General features: G+C 44.4%; 1 protein-coding gene across 1 annotated transcript in view; it reads right to left on the bottom strand.

Moving 5' to 3' along the window:
- Positions 1-20,000, bottom strand: part of LOC138978212 (uncharacterized) — a 448,901-nt gene that overhangs the window by 428,207 nt on the left and 694 nt on the right. The gene's annotated exons all lie outside the window — the stretch shown is intronic.

The following is a 20,000-nucleotide window of genomic DNA, read 5'->3' on the forward strand; positions in this document are numbered from 1 at the left end:
GAAAGAAAGGGGAAGACCAAGCAATCCCGACCGTGATAGGACCCCGGCCCCGCTCTCCATGAATAAGGGAGGGGGGTGGGGCAATGAGAAATATACTCGGGGATAATTTTTCCTTTATATGCGTTGACTTCCTAGGGGAAGGACCATTAAAAACATGGATTTTTAATTCAATTTTAGTTTCGTTAAGAAAAAGATAAAACTCAGGACCACCTGTTAGAAGGTTTAAAAGTGACAACATTGTGAGAAAAATATAAAGAACATGCGCAAAACGTAATACTGATCTTCTATAGGGTAGTAACATTTGGATACATCATTTCATTGACGCACGCATGAGTTGCTATGCGGCAATTTGTTAATTTTAAATAGGATAAAAAGATCTATCTGCGTTGTCCGTCGACCTCCCCGCCACTACAATAGTCGCAGGGGAGGCGACGTCACATTAGCAGTATTACCTGAGAGAGGAAACAGCTATCCTCTCGTTTATATAATCATGTTTTTATGTTTATTGTGTAATCCGAAAACAGGAGTTTAAAACCATCAGGAATTTAAAAAAAAACAAAAAAAAACACGCACACGCCCGCGAGGTGGGGCACTGCCCTTCCCGACCTGCGAGCTGTGTGTCCCCTTTGTTTAAGTTAATAGCGTTGACAAATGACGATCATATATTTATGCTGGCTTTATTTTATTTTGCCCCCCATTTAGGGAGTCCAGAATTACAAGGGACTTACAGTGATTTTTTTAATTGTGAGAATTTCCTCAGACGACAGATCTCTGCTCCCCGCGAGAGCGCTGAGGGCCATGAGATAGGTGTCTGGTTTAGGGACGGACACTTTATTTTTTGTCACAAAACAGAGGTATCCGTTAATAAGTTGATGAGAGCCTCGGGGCTCTGCTTCTGCCTAGCAGTCACCATAGAGGTGAGGCAGAGCTCCAGGTAGCCTCTCAGGTCTTTTTCTTCTGGTTCTTGGGTTGTTATGAACTTGCGCTCGGAAGCGAGAGGTTGCGTGTTCAGGCCTGGGTCAGGCCGCAATTTTCTCCCCCCTTTCCTAACCTAGGTGGTGGGTTCAAGTGCTAGTCTTTCGGATGAGACGAAAAACCGAGGTCCCTTCGTGTACACTACATTGGGGTGTGCACGTTAAAGATCCCACGATTGACAAAAGGGTCTTTCCTGGCAAAATTGTATAGGCATAGATAAAAATGTCCACCAAATACCCGTGTGACTTGAAATAAAGTGTAAAAAAATTCCATCTCACACGGCATTAAGTCTCAGGGCTTGGAAACATGAATACACGCATGCAGGGGAAAAAAAATGGGTAGCGCCGTATACTGTATGGCAGCTCGCTTTCCCCAGGGAGAAAGCAGCCCGAATTTCTGTGAGGTTACCCTCATGGACTATATAAAATCTTATCTCTTATCTCTTAACACAGAGTCTCTGTGACTATCGACTTTTTTGAGGACTTTTGCTAATTTGCGAAACGAACTAACTTTATGTAGGCCACGACCTCTCAAAGGGGTGAGAACCGTGTCAGTGTATTAACCAATCATATGAACACCTTAATTGTCCGGCACGTGCGCTCTCAAAATCCACTGACCAATAGCCGACGAGAACGACATCACTGCAGGACGGTCAAGTCATGCAATCCAATTGGGCGGTGTTTATGATGCTCCCCGTGTCGACCACTGTTGCGTCTTCAAATGTCCAGTGTCAATTGTATTGGATGATTCTCAACGCCCAATACAAAACGCTTATAACTTTTATCAACGCAACTTTTAACTTGTACAGCCCCACTCCCGTCATCCTCCCGGCCCCACCCCCACACACCCAGCTTTTTCTTAGCGTACAACCACCTCATGTCCCAAATAGAATCTTATTCTGGGGACACAAATAGAAATTTACATACATTCAACTCGTGGTCAAAACAACGTTTATGCTTGCGGCCATTGTCACCTAGGCGAGACCATGAAATCTTGGCGAAAAATGTTTAATATCTTTATTGTACAAAATAAAACAAACTAACAAAAGCCGATTTTATCTCACAGAATATTATCATGCTGTTCTCGCAACAACAACAACAACAACAACAACAACAACAACAACAACAACAACAACAACAACAACAACAACAACAACAACAACAACAACAACAACAACACCACTTCAGGGAGTTATTCCATGAAAAATGCATGGATGTATAATTTCTATTCGATTTTGTTTTCGCTGTGTACAAAAGGAAACAAACAAACTGACAATAACCGATTTTATCTTACAGAATATGATCATGCTGTTCTGGCAACAATAACAAAAACACTTAACAGAGTTATTCCATAAAATCGCATGGATGTATTATATATTTTCTATTCGGAAAAAAACCACCCGAATGTTATGCTTAAAGTATTCCCATACACGTTTTAGGATTGGACATGAAACGGTTACCGAAGGTGCTTTTCCTCAGGCCCGAACAGACACTTCGGCATGCTTGAATTCTTTGACATTCAACAAGGCTTGAGTCGGTTTCGTGTAATCCCTTTGCCTAATCAGTCAAATTATACAAGTCATAAAAAATGTTCCCGGCAGATATCAAACCATACGTGCAGAAGTATCGTCTGTTTCTCACGCGGGCTTAAAGCTTAATTATGATCAAAGCACTCTCTGAATGGTAACATGAAAGCACAGCTGTTTAATATTTTCCCACACACACACACGCACACGTGCGCACGAGAAAACATAAGACTTTCATAAGTAATGTGATTAATCAACATGAAATAAACTTTTTTGTTGGCTTCTAGCGTGAAAAAGCGCGTGGGTTGCACGAACATTTTCATAATAATAAACATCACCTTTATCACAGACTTATATCCCATTTCGTGACACCTACCACTACTCCACTACATCAAAGGATGTCTGTTGAGATAATCGAATGGTTCAAAACTTTCAAACCTGCGCGCATATTCTAAGCCGACTAACACATAATAGTCAAGGACATCATAAAATGGTTCTCGGTGAAAACTTGACCGAGGGCCATTTTACGACGTCCTTGACTAGATAGTGTTAATGGCCAAACCAAGCACAACCCGAGTGTGTCAAGTATACTCATGTGCGTTGCTTCTTGGACAATGTAAAGAACACCGAAAGTACTTCAATGCCGTCCTCGAGTTACGTTGACTTTTACAAAGGTTGCAGCTGACACGGCTTACGTAATCCGGTTTCCTGGTCATGTGTGTGAAAAATGTGTCCATTAAAAGCATAATCTTTAATTCATATATTATTTCAAAAAAGATGTTAAAACTAAGGACCACCTTTTGTTAAAAACTTTAAGAGTGAAACGTTATGTGAAAAATAGAGAAACTGTGGCCTATTATGTGTTTTCGCCGGTAGGTGTCAATTGGCAGGCCAGGCACTTAATCACGCTTGACTCCCCTCCGCTTAAGCGGCAATCGTTTAGCAAGCGCCGGTGTCTGCTTCAAGAAAGCCCTTCACATCCAGATTAAGTGAGGGAACATCGAATAGTGACATTTTTCGATGTGATTTTTTGATTTCATAAACAACAATTTTGAAAAATAATATAAAAGAGATAAATATTTTGCAAATACCGTATCTGGGTGGTCTAAATCAGACTACCATAACTGTCTCGTTGTAGGCCTTTTTTTTCTTCCAAGTATATACAACTATTGCAACAACAATAAAGAGTTAACAGGCAAGTGATATTTAATTTAGAAATGGAATACGCTTTAATTTAAAACAAAAGCACAACGAACAAGATGTTTTAATTTATTTCGCTCCAAGTCAAAACATCTAAATAGTTTTAAATGCGCATTTAGTCCGCTGTCGCACGGAGGAATGTAGGATTACCAAAACCGGCAAAATCAAAACTGGGCAAAACTTGATTTAAAAGAACGCCCCCCCCCCCCCCCCCCCTGTAGAATTTGCACCGCTAGATGCGTTGGCGGCATCCCATCCTGCCTCTCCCAACTTGCCGTATCCCAGTCTGCCTTACCCAATTTGCCGCATCCCGGCCTGCTGCTTTGCGTGTGTATTTGTGTTTGTGAGGCAGGGAAAGAGAGAGAGAGAGAGAGAGAGGAGAGAGAGAGAGAGAGAGAGTGACTGAGAGAGAGAGAAAGAGAGAGAGAGAAAATAGAGAGAGAGAGGGGGAGAGAGAGAAAGAGAGAGAGAGAGACACATACACACACACACACATACACAGAGAAAGAGAGAGAGAGAGAGAGAGAGAGAGAGAGAGAGAGGAGAGAGAGAGAGAGAGAGAGAGAGAGAGAGAGAGATGTCAACACAATCAAGGAAAAGAAAAGCCTAACAAAGAATTTCAAGTGGCAGCCCAAATTTTCGACCTGTTGCCAGGCCTTCCTCAGCGGCGTTTAATTCTGCGAGACGCCAATTCATGCATCAAGTACTAAGCAACACAATACCATAGTTAATTCTGTTACGAAACACAAAGCAAATATTTCAAAGATAAAATCTACAAGACTTGACTAAAATTAATGTAAAAAATCAACAAGAAGAAACAGAGGCGAAAACAGTATTTGACTTTCAATGTTTTTGCAGAAAACTTGTTTACGGCAATAGTGGAAACTAACATGTTTTATGAACGTGTTTATGTTTTGCAATCTTGTTTTCTGATTTATCCATCTATATATTTATTTACCTATTTTCACTTTACTTATTTAGTTCCGATCAAATGATCCGCTGCAAGAGCAGTTTGTAAATAAAATCAGCGATACAAAATGCCTCCGTTTCACTTAGATGGCGTATGGAAATAATTAATAACCTTATTTTATGATGGGTGACCTCATTGCAAATTGCTGACATTTAAAAAACGATATCAAAAATAGAGTTACTAGACGGAGCCCTTCGGGGCGTTTAGTCATGCTTGAGACGTATATTCACATGTTTTGATAGAGTATGTCCTTATCTGCGACCAAAAGACAAATTGTTGCTTCAACAGTGCTTTGAGCGGATCATTAAGTATTGCACTTTCGCGTCTAATAACGTACAGTGTCTAAGATTAAATACGGCGAAGTGGTCTGAGCCTACAATGTTTAAATGTTTTATTGCATAACTTCTAAAAACTAGTTCCCAGGTCTCATCCCTCCCCCCATCTACCCCCCCCCCCCTCATCCCCTATTTTTGTTAAAAATATTTTTTCTTTTCTTTTCTTGCTCCTCTTACAGTATCACAGTAAATTTTCCCAAATAGATCCTAGTTACCTAAGAGGACGTTAATCCCCAAAGTCAGCCAGTCAGTCAGTCATTAAAGGCAAAAGCGAGGTAACGCACAACTGGGTCCGACCAGTAAAGCCGTCGCTGCCTGTGTGACAACCATCCTAAAAATCTACCACAGCGGGAAACTTTCAAGTTAAGTATTTTCAACCATCATGTGCCCGCATTCAACTTTACAATCAAAGGATGTCTGTTGAGATAATCGAATGGATCAAAACTTTGAAACCTGCGCGCATATTCTAAGCCGACTAACACATAATTGTTAAGGACATCATAAAATGGTTCTCGGTGAAAACTTGACCGAGGGCCATTTTACGACGTCCTTGACTCGAGTGTGCGCTGCTTCCTGGGCAAGGTAAAGAACACCGAAAATACTTCAATGCCGTTCTCGAGCTACGCTGACTTTTACAAAGGGTACAGCTGACACGGCTTACGTAATCTGGTTTCCTGGTCATTTGTGTGAAAAATCTGTCCGACAAAGAAGAAGAAGAAGAAGTGCGCGCAGAGAGAGAGAGAGAGAGAGAGAGAGAGAGAGAGAGAGAGAGAGAGAGAGAGAGAGAGACAGACAGACAGACAGACAGACAGACAGACAGACAGACAGACAGACAGACAGACAGACAGACAGACAGACAGACAGACAGACTTTTTGCACTCGTTAAAATGTCAGTCGATACTGGAATGAATGTTGAAACATTGTAAACCTAAAAAAAAAAATAATAATAATAATATTAAAATTAAACATTCATACGAGTTACTATCTGTGACAAGGACGCATAAGAAGTATAGCAACTAAATATTAATCCGCTTACCCATTGCTCCTCTTCGCACCTCGGCCTGTGAGTCGTCCTTTTCCTGAGTACTTGCACACAAGTTTTGCGTATGCATACTTCAGTTCGTCTGGAAAAGGCTGTTTTGAATTCTTGTTCGCAAGTTGAACAGCACGACTGTATTTGACCACGTACACCAAATCGTTCTTTCTGAAAAAGTCTGCCAGCCGTTCGGTAAGATCATTCCAACTTCTGAATGTTTTCCCCAACTGTCATTTGTGCCATTTCTCAGCGATTGATCAACGGTGTGGTTATTATGGATGTAGTAAGTGTCGAATTGTGAGAATGCACAGTTCTGTCCGCCAAGTGGTTTTAAACACTGCGCGTATTTGCACCAAGTAATAACGTGTCACATCAAAATAGTTCTTTACCTGTCAGATAGTTTAGCGCCAAAAACATGAACCAATGATAGCCCATGGATTAGTAAGTCATATGATGTTGGGGCGGGGCCAATGAACTAATGTCAACACAGTAAGTATCAACCAATGTTTGGGTCCGCCCCCACATCACGTGGACTGGGTGGCCGAGTGGTAACGCACTTGCGCTCGGAAGCGAGAGGTTGCGAGTTCGACCCTGGGTCAGGGCGTTAGCAATTTTCTCCCCCCTTTCCTAACCTAGGTGGTGGGTTCAAGTGCTAGTCTTTCGGATGAGACGAAAAACCGAGGTCCCTTCGTGTACACTACATTGGGGTGTGCACGTTAAAGATCCCACGATTGACAAAAGGGTCTTTCCTGGCAAAATTGTATAGGCATAGATAAAACAATGTCCACCAAAATACCCGTGTGACTTGGAATAATAGGCCGTGAAAAGTAGGATATGCGCCGAAATGGCTGCGATCTGCTGGTCGATGTGAATGCGTGATGTATTGTGTAAATAATTCCATCTCACACGGCATAAATAGATCCCTGCGCCTTGAGTCCGAGTCTGGAGATACGCGCGCGATATAAGACTTCATATATATAATCACGTGACCCATAAACCCATCGCCTGTAATTAGATCATACTATTACCGCTTCAGTGCTGAGACATCCTGCTTGCTGGCGCGCGCTCAGAGAAAAAAATTCCCTCTTTATCTTCACTTCTGATGCTCATCCTATTGTTGTTGGCACTCGGGTTTGTTTGTTTGTTTGCTTAACGCCCAGCCGACCACGAAGGGCCATATCAGGGCGGTGCTGCTTTTGACATATAACGTGCGCCACACACAAGACAGAAATCGCAGCACAGGCTTCATGTCTCACCCAGTCACATTATTCTGATACCTGACCAACCAGTCCAGCACTAACCCCATAATGCCAGACGCCAGGCGGAGCAGCCACTAGATTGCCAATTTTAAAGTCTTAGGTATGACCCGGCCGGGGTTCGAACCCACGACCTCCCGATCACGGGGCGGACGCCTTACCACGAGGATTGGGACTCGGGTAACAGGGAGCGAAGGGCAGTGCCCCACCTAGTGATCGAGTGCCACAACCCAGACTTTTCCCTTAATATATATATAGGTTTTAAACTCCTGCTTCCGGATTATACAAAACACATTAAAACATGTATTAAACAATGGCGACTGCACGTGAGAGGGAACAATACAGAGACCAAAAAGCAATGTACTCACGTTAAAATGACGAACACGGAACGAATAACAGCGACGTTTCGACCTAAGGGTCTTCTTCAGGCACAAAAACACAAAAATACACACACAAAAAAGAAGAAGAAAGACGATAGAACAAATGAAGAGAAGAATAACTGACAAAACAACTGCACTGCACAAACCAACAAATGACAAAGTCACACAAAAAAGAAGAAGAAAGACGATAGAACAAATGAAGAGAAGAATAACTGACAAAACAACTGCACTGCACAAACCAACAAATGATAAAGTCACACAAAAAAGAAGAAGAAAGACGATAGAACAAATGAAGAGAAGAATAACTGACAAAACAACTGCACTGCACAAACCAACAAATGACAAAGTCACACAAAAAAGAAGAAGAAAGACGATAGAACAAACGAAGAGAAGAATAACTGACAAAACAACTGCACTGCACAAACCAACAAATGACAAAGTCTTTGTCATTTGTTGGTTTGTGCAGTGCAGTTGTTTTGTCAGTTATTCTTCTCTTCGTTTGATCTATCGTCTTTCTTCTTCTTTTTTGTGTGTGTATTTTTGTGTTTTTGTGCCTGAAGAAGACCCTTAGGTCGAAACGTCGCTGTTATTCGTTCCGTGTTCGTCATTTTAACGTAAGTACATTGCTCTTTGGTCTCTACATTAAAACATGTTTACATTAACGAGAGGATAGCTGTTTTCTCTCAATTTTACTTCCCTATAGGTCAGTATTACGTGTTTGCGCATGTTCTTTATATTTTTTCTTACAATGTTGTCACTTTTAAACCTTTTAACAGGTGGTCCCGAGTTTTATCATTTTTTAACGAAACTATAATTGAATTAAAGTCCATGTTTTTAATGGTCCTTCCCTTAGGAAGTCAACGTATATAAAGGAAATATTATGAATACTCCTCTTACAAGGACCTTAACATATATCTCTTATTGCCCCCCCCCCCCCCTCCCGTACTCATGGAGAGTGGGTCCTGGGTCCTATCACGGTCGGGCTTGCTTGATCTTGCCCTTTTCTTTTCCTCCTCTATTTTTTTTTTATCATATTACCCCAGTCCTGTCCGAGGCCAACAATCTATGCCTGTAGGACGTTAATATATCTTGTAAGTAACTGCGCTGGCTGCAAAATTCCTCAAACGGGAGGTGATTTTAGACAGGCAAGGCACTGGTTTTCCCTTGAGACATGAGAAAATGACTTCTTTTTTTTCATTTTTCTCTGATGGATTGGCTCGCTAATTAAGAATGATAACCACAATAATTTAGAAAAAGAACAGTTTAAACTCTGATGTCATCGTAACACACAGGGACATGTCTATACTAGTTTTACCGCGCTGGCGTCAAACAACACTTTTCATCTCAAACTCCTTACGACCAGACAAAATATATTCATGTCCCATAGGCATGTATTGTTAGCCTTTTAAGAACATGATCTGGGTTATAGGGAAAAAAACACCGAACGAACGAAAATTAAGGGGCTTAAATTAAGGTCTAAATTGCCTATTATTGGTTTATACGATAGTTAAAAAAATTTTTACAAAATGTAAAAAAAAATCGGGAGCTGGTTAAAAACAGAAGGATGACGGGAGTGGGGGTGATAAGATATTTAAAAATATCTGTTAAGATTGGATAAAATTGAGTACTTTGTATCACCTTGGTATAAGTGGGGTCCACATACGTAATCTGGGGGGATGGGACGATAAAATCGAGTGTTTATTTCATCCCAATGATGTTAAAGGCACAGTAAGCCTCCCGTAAACTATCACAGATACTGTCAGGCTTTTACACACAGTACAAACACCCTTCCATTTGAACGCTCATCAAACGGGAACATCCTAGGTGCCCTACGTAAAGACTGAGCGAGCAATTTTCAAAGAATTTATTTTTGCGTGGTTTATCTTACCCCTGAGCCATCGTGAACCCGTGTGATCCAGTTTCCCTTTTTCACTGAATGCAGTCGTCAGTTTGTAAAAGTTGTAATTTGAATGGGGCTCGCTGTGAGCTTATCTGCAATAGCACGTTATGTACCTCTGACTTTTCACGAACAAAACGAATGTGATTCATAAGAACTCTGGCGATGGCTTTTGACTGCCTATAAACCGTCGTCTGCTACGAAAATCACGACCTTGCGTGACCCTGCTTTCGGGCTTTTCAAACTTTCAAAACTTCGAATTGTACTGATCTTGTCTTGATGAAAAAAGAATTCTTTTATGATTTAAGAATGTTTGTGTAACAAGCTGAGAATTTATTATTTAGATTTTAAAAGTTAGGTCTAGCGCCAAAACGCACCACGGTCCGAATCATTCTGATAATCATCGCTCCTCGGATATCGCCAGTTGAAGGGAAGTAACTCATTTTTGACCTGAGTTCAGGATGGGTCCGATTGAGATGGAGACAATCCGAAAAATTATTTCTTTGAAAATTGCTCGCTCTTTACGTAGGGGACCTAGGATGTTCCCGTTCGGTGAGTGTTCAAATGGAAGCGTGTTTGTACTGTGTGTAAAAGCCTGACAGTATCTGTGATGGTTTACGGGAGGCTTACTGTCCGGGCGTGATTTCCGGTATCACAACAGCCGTCCAGCACCAAAACGAGGCGCCATTGTTGTAGCAGCCCAAGTCCACGAAAATAAATTCTTTGAAAATTTCTCACGCTCGACAGAAAGCAGCCAGGATGTTCCCGTTCGCTGAGCGTTCAAATGGAAGTATGCTTGTACTGTATGTAGACGCTCGGGGAGCTCTGTGATGGTTTACGGGAGGCTTACTGTGCCTTTAAAAGTTATACAATCAGAGCCACATTTGGTTTACAAACAGTCAGACAGAGACTTAAAGTTTAGTGAAGAGCGGCTCTGCAGTTTCTGTCTTCTGCGTAGTGAAGAAAAACCGGCTTCGGAGGTAAACGCCTTTCCACCACGCCACAACCCTTACAACATTTTTGCGTGAAAACTGTCTGTCTGTCTGTCTGTCTGTCTGTCTGTCTGTCTGTCTGTCTGTCTCTCTCTCCCTCTCTCTCTCCCTCCCTTATGTGCTCCCTCTCTCTCCCTCCCTTCCTCCGTACCTCTCTCTCTCTCCCTCCCTCCTTTGCTCCCTCTCTCTCTCTCCATCCCTCTCTCCGTACCTCTCTCTCCCTTCCTCCGTACCTCTCTCTCTCTCCCTCCCTCCTTTGCTCCCTCTCCCTCCCTCCTTCATTTGCTCCCTCTCTCTCCTTTCCTCCATACCTCTCTCTCTTCCTCCTTTGCTCCCTCTCTCCCCCTTCCTGCTTTGCTCCCTCTCTCTCTCTCCTTCTCCGTACCACTCTCTCTCCCTCCCTTCCTCCGTACCTCTCTATCTCCCTCCCTTCCTCCGTACCTCTCTATCTCCCTCTCTTCCTCCGTACCTCTCTCTCTCCCTCCTTTGCTCCCTCTATCTCCCTCCCTCCTTTGCTCTCTCTCCCTTCCTCCATACCTCTCTCTCTCCCTCCCTTATTTGCTTCCTCTCTCTCTCTCCCTTCCACCGTACCTCTCTCTCTCCCTCCCTCCTTTTCTCCCTCTCTCTGACTCTCTCTCCCTTCCTCCATTCCCCTCTCTCTCCCCCCTTCCTGTGCTCCCTCTCTCTCCCTCCCTCCTTTGCTCCCTCTCTCTCTCTCCCTTCCTCCGTACCTCTCTCTCTCCCTCTTCCTTTGCTGCTCCCTCTCTCTCCCTTCCTCCATACCCCTCTCTCCCTCCCTCCCTTCCTCCATACCTCTCTCTCTCTCTCCCTTCCTCCATACCTCTCTCTCCCTCCCTCCTTTGCTCCCTCTCTGTCCCTCCCTCCTCCGTACCTCTCTCTCTCCCTCCCTCCTTTGCTCCCTCTCTCTCTCCCTCCCTTTATCCGTGCCTCTCTCTCTCCCTCCCTTCCTCCATACCTCTCTCTCTCCCTCCCTTCCTCCGTATCTCTCTCTCTCTCCCTCCCTCCTTTGCTCCCTTTCTCTCTCTCTCCCTTCCTCCATACCTCTCTCTCCCTCCCTCCTTTGCTCCCTATCTCTCTCTTCCTTCCTCCGTACCTTTCTCTCCCTCTCTCCTTTGCTCCCTCTCTCTCTCTCTCTTCCTCCGTACCTCTCTCTCTCCCTCCCTCCTTTGCTCACTCTCTCTCTCTCCCTTCCTCCATACCCCTTTCTCTCCCTCCCTCCTTTGCTCCCTCTCTCTCTCCCTTCCTCCGTACCTCTCTCTCTCCCTCCCCCCTTTGCTCCCTCTCTCTCTCTCCCTTCCTCCATACCTCTCTCTCTCCCTCCCTCCTTTGCTCTCTCTCTCTCCCTCCCTTCCTCCGTACCTTTCTTTCTCCCTCCCTCCTTTGCTCCCTCTCTCTCCCTCCCTCCTTTGCTCCCTCTCTCTCTCTCCCTCCGTTTCTGCGTACCTCTTTCTTTCCTTCCCTTCCTCCGTACCTGTCTCTCTCCCTCCCTTCCTTCGTACCTCTCTCTCTTTCTCCCTCTCTTTCTCCGTACCTCTCTCTCTCCCTCCTTCCTTTGCTCCCTCTCTCTCTCCCTCCCTTCCTTCGTACCTCTCTCCCTCCCTTTCTCCGTACCTCTCTCTCTCTCGATCCCTCCTTTGCTCCCTCTCTCTCTCTCTCCTTTCCTCCGTACCTCTCTCCCTCCCTTTCTCCGTACCTCTCTCTCTCTCGCTCCCTCCTTTGCTCCCTCTCTCTCTCTCTCCCTTCCTCCGTACCTCTCTCCCTCCCTTTCTCCGTACCTCTCTCTCTCCCTCCCTTCCCCCGTACCTCTCCCTCTCCCTCCCTCTTTTGCTCCCTCTCTCTCCCTCCCTTCCTCCGTACCTCTCTCTCTCCCTCCCTCCTTTGCTCCCTCTCTCTCTCCCTCCCTTTCTCCGTACCTCTCTCTCTCCCTCCCTTCCTCCGTACCTCTCTCTCTCCCTCCCTTCCTCCGTATCTCTCTCTCTCCCTCCCTCCTTTGCTCCCTCTCTCTCTCTCTCTTCCTTCCTCCGTACCTTTCTCTCCCTCTCTCCTTTGCTCCCTCTCTCTCTCCCTTCCTCCGTACCTCTCTCCCTCCCTCCTTTGCTCCCTCTCTCTCTCCCTTCATCCATACCTCTCTCTTTCCCTCCCTCCTGTGCTCCCTCTCTCTCCTTTCCTCCATACCTCTCTATCTCCCTCCCTCCTTTCTCTCTCTCTCTCCCTTCCTCCGTACCTCTCTCTCTCCCTCCATCTTTGCCCCCTCTCTCTCTCTCCCTTCCTCCATACCTCTCTCTCTCCCTCCCTCCTTTGCTCCCTCTATCTCTCTCTCACTCTCTTTCTCCGTACCTCTCTCTCTCCCTCCCTTACTCTCTACCTCTCTCTCTCTCTCCCTCCCTTCCTCCGTACCTTTCTCTCTCCCTCCCTTTCTCCGTACCTCTCTCTCTCCCTCCCTCCTTTGCTTCCTCTCTCTTTCTCCCTCCGTCCGTATCTCTCTCTCCCTCCTTTGCTCCCTCTCTTTCTCTCACCCTCCTTACCTTTCTCTCTCTCCCTCCCTCCTTTGCTCCCTCTCTTTCTCTCACCCTCCTTACCTATCTCTCTCTCCCTCCCTCCTTTGCTCCCTCTGTCTCCCTCTCTCCCTCCCTGCCTCTCTCTCTCACTCCCTCCTGTGCTCCCTCTCTCTCTCTCCCTCCCTTCCTCCGTACCTCTCGCTCTACCTCCCTCCTTTGCTCCCTCTCTCTCTCCCTCCTTACCTCTCTCTCTCCCTCCTTACCTCTCTCTCTCCCTCCCTCCTTTGCTCCCTCTCTCTTTCTCCCTTCCTTCTTACCTCTCTCTCCCTCTTTTGCTCCCTCTCTCTCTCTCCCTTCCTCCGTACCTCTCTCTCTCTCTCCCTCCCTCTTTTGCTCCCTCTCTCTCTCTCTCCCTTCCTCCGTACCTCTCTCTCCCTCCCTCTTTTGCTCCCTCTCTCTCTCCCTCCCTCCTTACCTATCTCTCTCCCTCCCTCCTTTGCTCCCTCTCTCTCTCTCTCTCCCTCCCTCCGTACCTCTCTCTCTTCCTCCCTCCGTACCTCTCTCTCTTCCTCCCTCCTTTGCTCCTTCTCTTTCTCCCTCCCTCCTTACCTCTCTCTCTCCCTCCCTCCTTTGCTGCCTCTCTCTCTCTTCCTCCCTCCGTAACTCTCTCTCTCCCTCCCTTCTTTGCTCCATCTCTCTCTCCCTCCCTCCTTACCTCTCTCTCTATCTGTCTGTCCTTTGCTCCCTCTCTCTCTCCCTCCCTCCGTACTTCTCTCTCTCTCCCTCCCTCCTTTGCTGCCTCTCTCTCCCTTCCTCCATACCTCTCTATCTCCCTCCCTCCTTTGCTCCCTCTCTCTCTCTCCCTTCCTCCGTACCTCTCTCCCTCCCTTCTTTGCCCCCTCTCTCTGTCTCCCTTCCGGCATACCTCTCTCTCTCCCTCCCTCCTTTGCTCCCTCTATCTCTCTCTCACTCTCTTTCTCCGTACCTCTCTCTCTCCCTTCCTTCATCCGTACCTCTCTCTCTCCCTCCCTTCATCCGTACCTCTCTCTCTCCCTCCCTTCCTCCGTACCTTTCTCTCTCCCTCCCTTCCTCCGTACCTCTCTCTCTCCCTCCCTCCTTTGCTCCCTCTCTCTCTCCCTCCTTACCTCTCTCTCCCCCTACCTCCTTTGCTCCCTCTCTCTTTCTCCCTCCCTCCGTATCTCTCTCTCTCTCTCCCTCATTTGCTCCCTCTCTTTCTCCCACCCTCCTTACCTATCTCTCTCCCTCCCTCCTTTGCTCCCTCTCTCTCTCTTTCTCCCTCCCTCCGTACCTCTCTCTCTCACTCCCTCCTGTGCTCCCTCTCTCTCCCTCCCTCCTTTGCTCCCTCTCTCTCTCCCTCCCTTCATCCGTACCTCTCTCTCTCCCTCCCTCCTTTGCTCCCTCTCTCTCTCCCTCCTTACCTCTCTCTCTCCCTCCCTCCTTTGCTCCCTCTCTCTTTCTCCCTTCCTCCGTACCTCTCACTCTCTCCCCCCTCTCATTCATTCCACCCCAATATTTCTTTCCCTCCCTCCCTCTCTTCCTCTCTCCCTCCCTTCCACACTCCCTATCTCTTTCTTCTTCTTTCCCTCCCTCAATCCCACCAAATCTTCCCCCCCCCCCCCTCTCTCTCTCCCTCTCCCTCCCTTCTTTTCTCCTTCTCTCTCCATCCCTTTCACTCAGTCCATTCCTATATATCTCTCTTCCTCCCCATTTATCTCCCTTCCTCCGTACATCTCTCTTTATCTTGGTAGTATTATGACATTTATTAAATTAAAAGTAACAAGAAAGCACCTACGCGGTTCATACTTCGCAATAAGTCAAGTCAAGTCAATATTTATTTCAAAAAACCCCTAGGGTTACATGAATAAAATAAATAAAAATTGCAATAAACACGACAAAAAAGATGTAATAATGAGACACAACACTTCGAATTAACCTAAAATAAATCTCATAACAAAATAATTGTAATCATTTTTTTTTTTTACAGGAATGTATATGTTTCTGTGTTTGTTTTTGTTTTAATACAACAACAAAAACCGTGATCAAATAATCAGAACTCTTTCAAAATACTCTCAATAAAATATATTAAATGCAATAACTTTTGTTTTTCTTTAATTCAAATAAATGTTTTAGTTTGACTGCATTTGAATAGAAACTGAATTCTGATGAAAGCAGTTACTGTAAAGTCATTTGAAGTCACATGATAAAAATCACATGGTTTAGTTGAGCAGACCACAAAGTGCAGAGCTAAAATCTGTGTATGAATCTGTGTGAAAATCCAGTCCGTTTGTCCACAGGGATGCTAGGAAGCAGTCAAATGGGGTCGCTCAATCTGCTCAAATCCAGTCAAATGGGGTCGCACGGGCCGACAAATGGGGACGTCTCCGTTTGTCGGAAGCGTCCCCATTTGACTGCTCTCCAGTGACAATCGTCCCCATTTGTCGGTAAAACCACCTACACACACACACACACACACACGCACGCACATACACCACGACCCTCGTTTCGATTCCCCCTCGATGTTAAAATATTTAGTCAAAACTTGACTAAATATAAAAAAGAAACAACTTGACTACAATCCACGATCAGCAGCATCATGTGAAGGACGAGGAGGAGCTGAGGTGAAACCCGTCTTGTCGGAATAATATTGACATTTTTATCCGAGAAACTTTAGCCGTAGATATTTAAGTTGTTAAGGTCAGTCATTCACCTGTGCAATTTTATGTTTGTCAGTCATCTTTATTTTAATTTTGTTAAAGCTTCCTAAGTTTATTCATTTATTTGTTTATTTCACTGGCCCTTTCTTTAAGGGAATATGTTACATTTATTATTATCTTGTGGTCTGTATTTACTTATTTTTTCTGGTATCAAGAATATGACTGATCCTGAATAGTCTGTCAAGCCCGCAACCACGAAGATCAGTACAAAGTAAGGGAAACAACTCTGGTCATTCAAAAGCTGTCGTTGTTAAAATGTCTGTAGCGAATTTTCTCCCTTGCAAATCCCATAGGCCCCAGAACACAAAAGTATGTGTTTTACAGTGCCACGCGGCCGTGTAAAATAAAGTTACTATTCAGTATTGCCTATTGGCTATTTTGCGAAGCAGCCACATTGAAGTGACGTCACGTAATGAAAGAAGATTGAACATCCTGAAGTTAATTTAGTGTTTCGACGAACCTCAAACGAGGCTTTGGAAGGTTGCCAATTAGTGTGTGTTTCTGGTGCCAATGCAAAGACGAAGTGAAATCCCCCCGCGGGTTAGGGGGAAGAATTTACCCGATGCTCCCCAGCATGTCGTAAGAGGCGACTAACGGATTCTGTTTCTCATTTTACCCTTGTTAAGTGTTTCTTGTATAGAATATAGTCCATTTTTGTAAAGATTTTAGTCAAGCAGTATGTAAGAAATGCTAAGTCCTTTGTACTGGAAACTTGCATTCTCCCAGTAAGGTAATATATTGTACTACGTTGCAAGCTCCTGGAGCAAATTTTTGATTAGTGCTTTTGTGAACAAGAAACAATTGACAAGTGGCTCTATCCCCTCTACCCCCTTTCCCCGTCGCTATATAACCTTCGTGGTTGAAAACGACGTTAAACACCAAATAAAGAAAGAAGAAAGACGAAGTGAAAAATCTGCAGCTTTGTCTTTGATGAGGTCGGCTTTTAGTAAAAGTTGAGGCCGCACTGTCACGCCTTCAATTTTTGATCAAATTGATTGCAAGTTTGGTCAAGCAATGTTCGACGAAGGCCGGACTTTGGTATTGCATTTCAGCTTGGAGGCTTAAAAACTAACTGATGAGTTTGGTCATTAAAAATCTGAAAACTGTAATTAAAATTATTTTTTTAGAAAACAATCCACAATAATGTCATCTTATTCTTCGTCATTTCCAGATTCCAAAAACATATAAATATGTTATATTTGAATCAAAAACAAGCTCTGAAATTTAAAAATAAGAAAATTATTAAAATCAAATTTCATAAATCGATTTAAAAACAATTTTCATCTTATTCCTTGTTGGTTGCTGATTCCAAAAACATAAAGATATCTTTTGTTAGGATTAAAAACAAGTTCAGAAAGTTAAAAAGATTAGAGATACAGAAAAGCGTGCTATCCTGCTAAGCGCAACCGCTACAGCGCTGTACTGGCTTGCCAATTTCACCGCCTTTTCGACGTGCGGGGGCCTGACGATGCTATACGGTCTTGGTGAAACAATGCAGTGAGTTCGACAGATTGAATAAATGTAGTAATTTCGCCTTACGCGACTTGTTTGTTTATAGGGTTCCCCACAGTCGCTCTGCTTCAGTGGAGGGTCCCGAAACAAGGACCATGATGAATTCTGTAACTTACGTGAGACTGACCTTCGCAAAACAACTGTTTTAACACATACATGCGCACATACATGCGCACACACACACACACACACACACACGCCGTGGCACAGGCTGACACTGACACACACACACACACACACACACACACACGGGACCTATATTTAGATATATAGGTCTATGCACACACACACACACACACACACACACTCACTTGCTCGCATTCACGCACGCACGCATGCATACATACCTGACACACACACACGGCACACACACACACACACACACACACACACACACACACACAGGCGCACACCGGTATTACACACTCACACACTTACAAACACTATGACACAAACTATGACACACACACACACACACACACACACCACACACACACACACACACACACACACACACACACACACACACACACACACACACACACACACACAGTATGCACATACACAGAACACACTTAGTCGTTAGAGAGGTGCTTTCGGAGCTGTCTTAAAGCATGTCCTGAATTGGACGAAGTCGACTTCGCATAGCTCACTTCGCGAAGCTTCCGGAACGAGAATTCGTCCCTTAGAGGCACACTCAGCTTCCCGTAAACCATCACAGACACTGTCAGGCACACAGTACAAACACCCTTTCGTTTAAACACTCACCGCTGAAGAACATCCTTGGTGCCCTCCGTAAAGAGTGAGCAATTTTCAAAAAAGAATTTATTTTTGCGTGGCCAGCCGGATTGTCTGATCAGACAATCGTACGGCTCGTTTTGGCGTTTTCCTAACTTTTAAAATCTAAATAATAAATTGACAGCTTGTTACACAAACATTCTTCAATCATAAAAGAATTCTTTTTTCATCAAGACAAGATCAGTACAACTCGAAGTTTTGAAAGTTTAAAAAAAGGTAGCCCGGAAGCGTGTCCCGCAAAACGTGTTTCTCGTAGCAGACGAATGTTCTGCATGTCGCCAGTTTCTTTGAACGGTCAACCGCCACCGCTTAGTTCGTGTGACTCGCAGCCGTTTGTTGTGTTTTAGATTCAGGGGTACACAATAACGTGCTATTGCAGATACAGTGAGTCGCATTGAAATCACAAACTGACTACTAAATTGTAAAAAAAGGAAACTTTGTGGATCACACGGGTTCACGATGGCTCGACCAGGGGTTAGATAATCCACGAAAACAGGTGTGTGGTTTACGCGAGCTAAATAGCCATTCAAACGAACTGTGTCATTTAATGCTATTCAGTAAATGCTATTGCATGTGTGTTCGATAAGGTTAGAACTGCTTTTTTCTTGAGAAGATTTAAATCGTTCTGTAAACCATTTGGGACGGACTTGGGCTTTAATTGAACTAATTTCAGCATAGCTTCGCGCGAAGTCCAAGGGAATGCACTCTGCTCTTTCGAGTGTGATTTCTCCGTCCATCTTGAATCAAAAAGCACTCTTCTGACAAAAAAACCAACTTCGTCGCAGAGCTACGGCGTAGCTTCGCATGTGAAAACTTACGAAGCAAAGTAGAGTACTGTAAATTACTTCCCCGTAGCTGTGGGTTTTCGGTATAAAGACTTCGCGAAGCTTCGCCAAGTCGACTTCGTGCTCAATTAAGGACGGACTTTAAAAGAAGATAATGACATACATGACCTGATATTTACAGGCAGTGATTTCCAAAGTTATGCACCATATTAAAAATGCGGGGCCTTGGCAAAACAAGGTTATTTCTAGTGTTTGGATAATATGACGGAGATGATTTGAAGAGTTGTATAAGATAGGTTGGGGCTTCGTGATAGACGACTTGTACATAAATGAACATTCATTAAAATCTGCTTCTTTGAGCTTAACATCCCTATACTTTCCATCTTTTTGTTGGTAGGAAGAGATGAACTGGGCAGAATTAACTTATCAGCTCTTCGCTGGAGCCGGCGACTTCTTCAAGTGAACCTCACTACACCCGTCCCAGACTATAGAAGCATAATCAATGTGGGGTTTTATGTGGGCCTTGTAAAAGAGTTTGTGTGTCAAAATTAATAAGGCATTGCAACTTTGATAAGAAAAATTTGATAACACATAATTAGCAATTTCCTAAATAGCACTTGTTTGCATCTTCAATGACTCCATCGTCCATTAAAATCCAAACCAACTGGCAACTCGCCCGGCTGGCCAGTGAACATTCTGGTCCAATGCAACAATTTTGGTCGTACTATCGAGTTTCAAAACCATATAAGCACTGCAGATGCAGCAACTGGTAGGCTATGTACCGGGCCATCGACATTTCTGGCGGTTGGCGAGTTAAAAATGTTGAGATTTGGCCATCCCTGGTGTACTGGTGTGATGCCTATTTACATAGAAGATATGTGTGAGACATGGAGTTTGTACCGCGGGCACCAATAGTTAACACCTGACCCTGGTGTACTGGTGTGATGCCTATTTACATAGAAGATATGTGTGAGACATGGAGTTTGTACCGTAGGCACCAATAGTTAACACCTGACCCTGGTGTACTGGTGTGATGCCTATTTACATAGAAGATATGTGTGAGACATGGAGTTTGTACCGCAGGC

The sequence above is a fragment of the Littorina saxatilis genome, linkage group LG10 (genome assembly GCF_037325665.1).
Source record: "Littorina saxatilis isolate snail1 linkage group LG10, US_GU_Lsax_2.0, whole genome shotgun sequence".
In the NCBI taxonomy this organism is placed as follows: Eukaryota; Metazoa; Mollusca; class Gastropoda; order Littorinimorpha; family Littorinidae; genus Littorina; species Littorina saxatilis.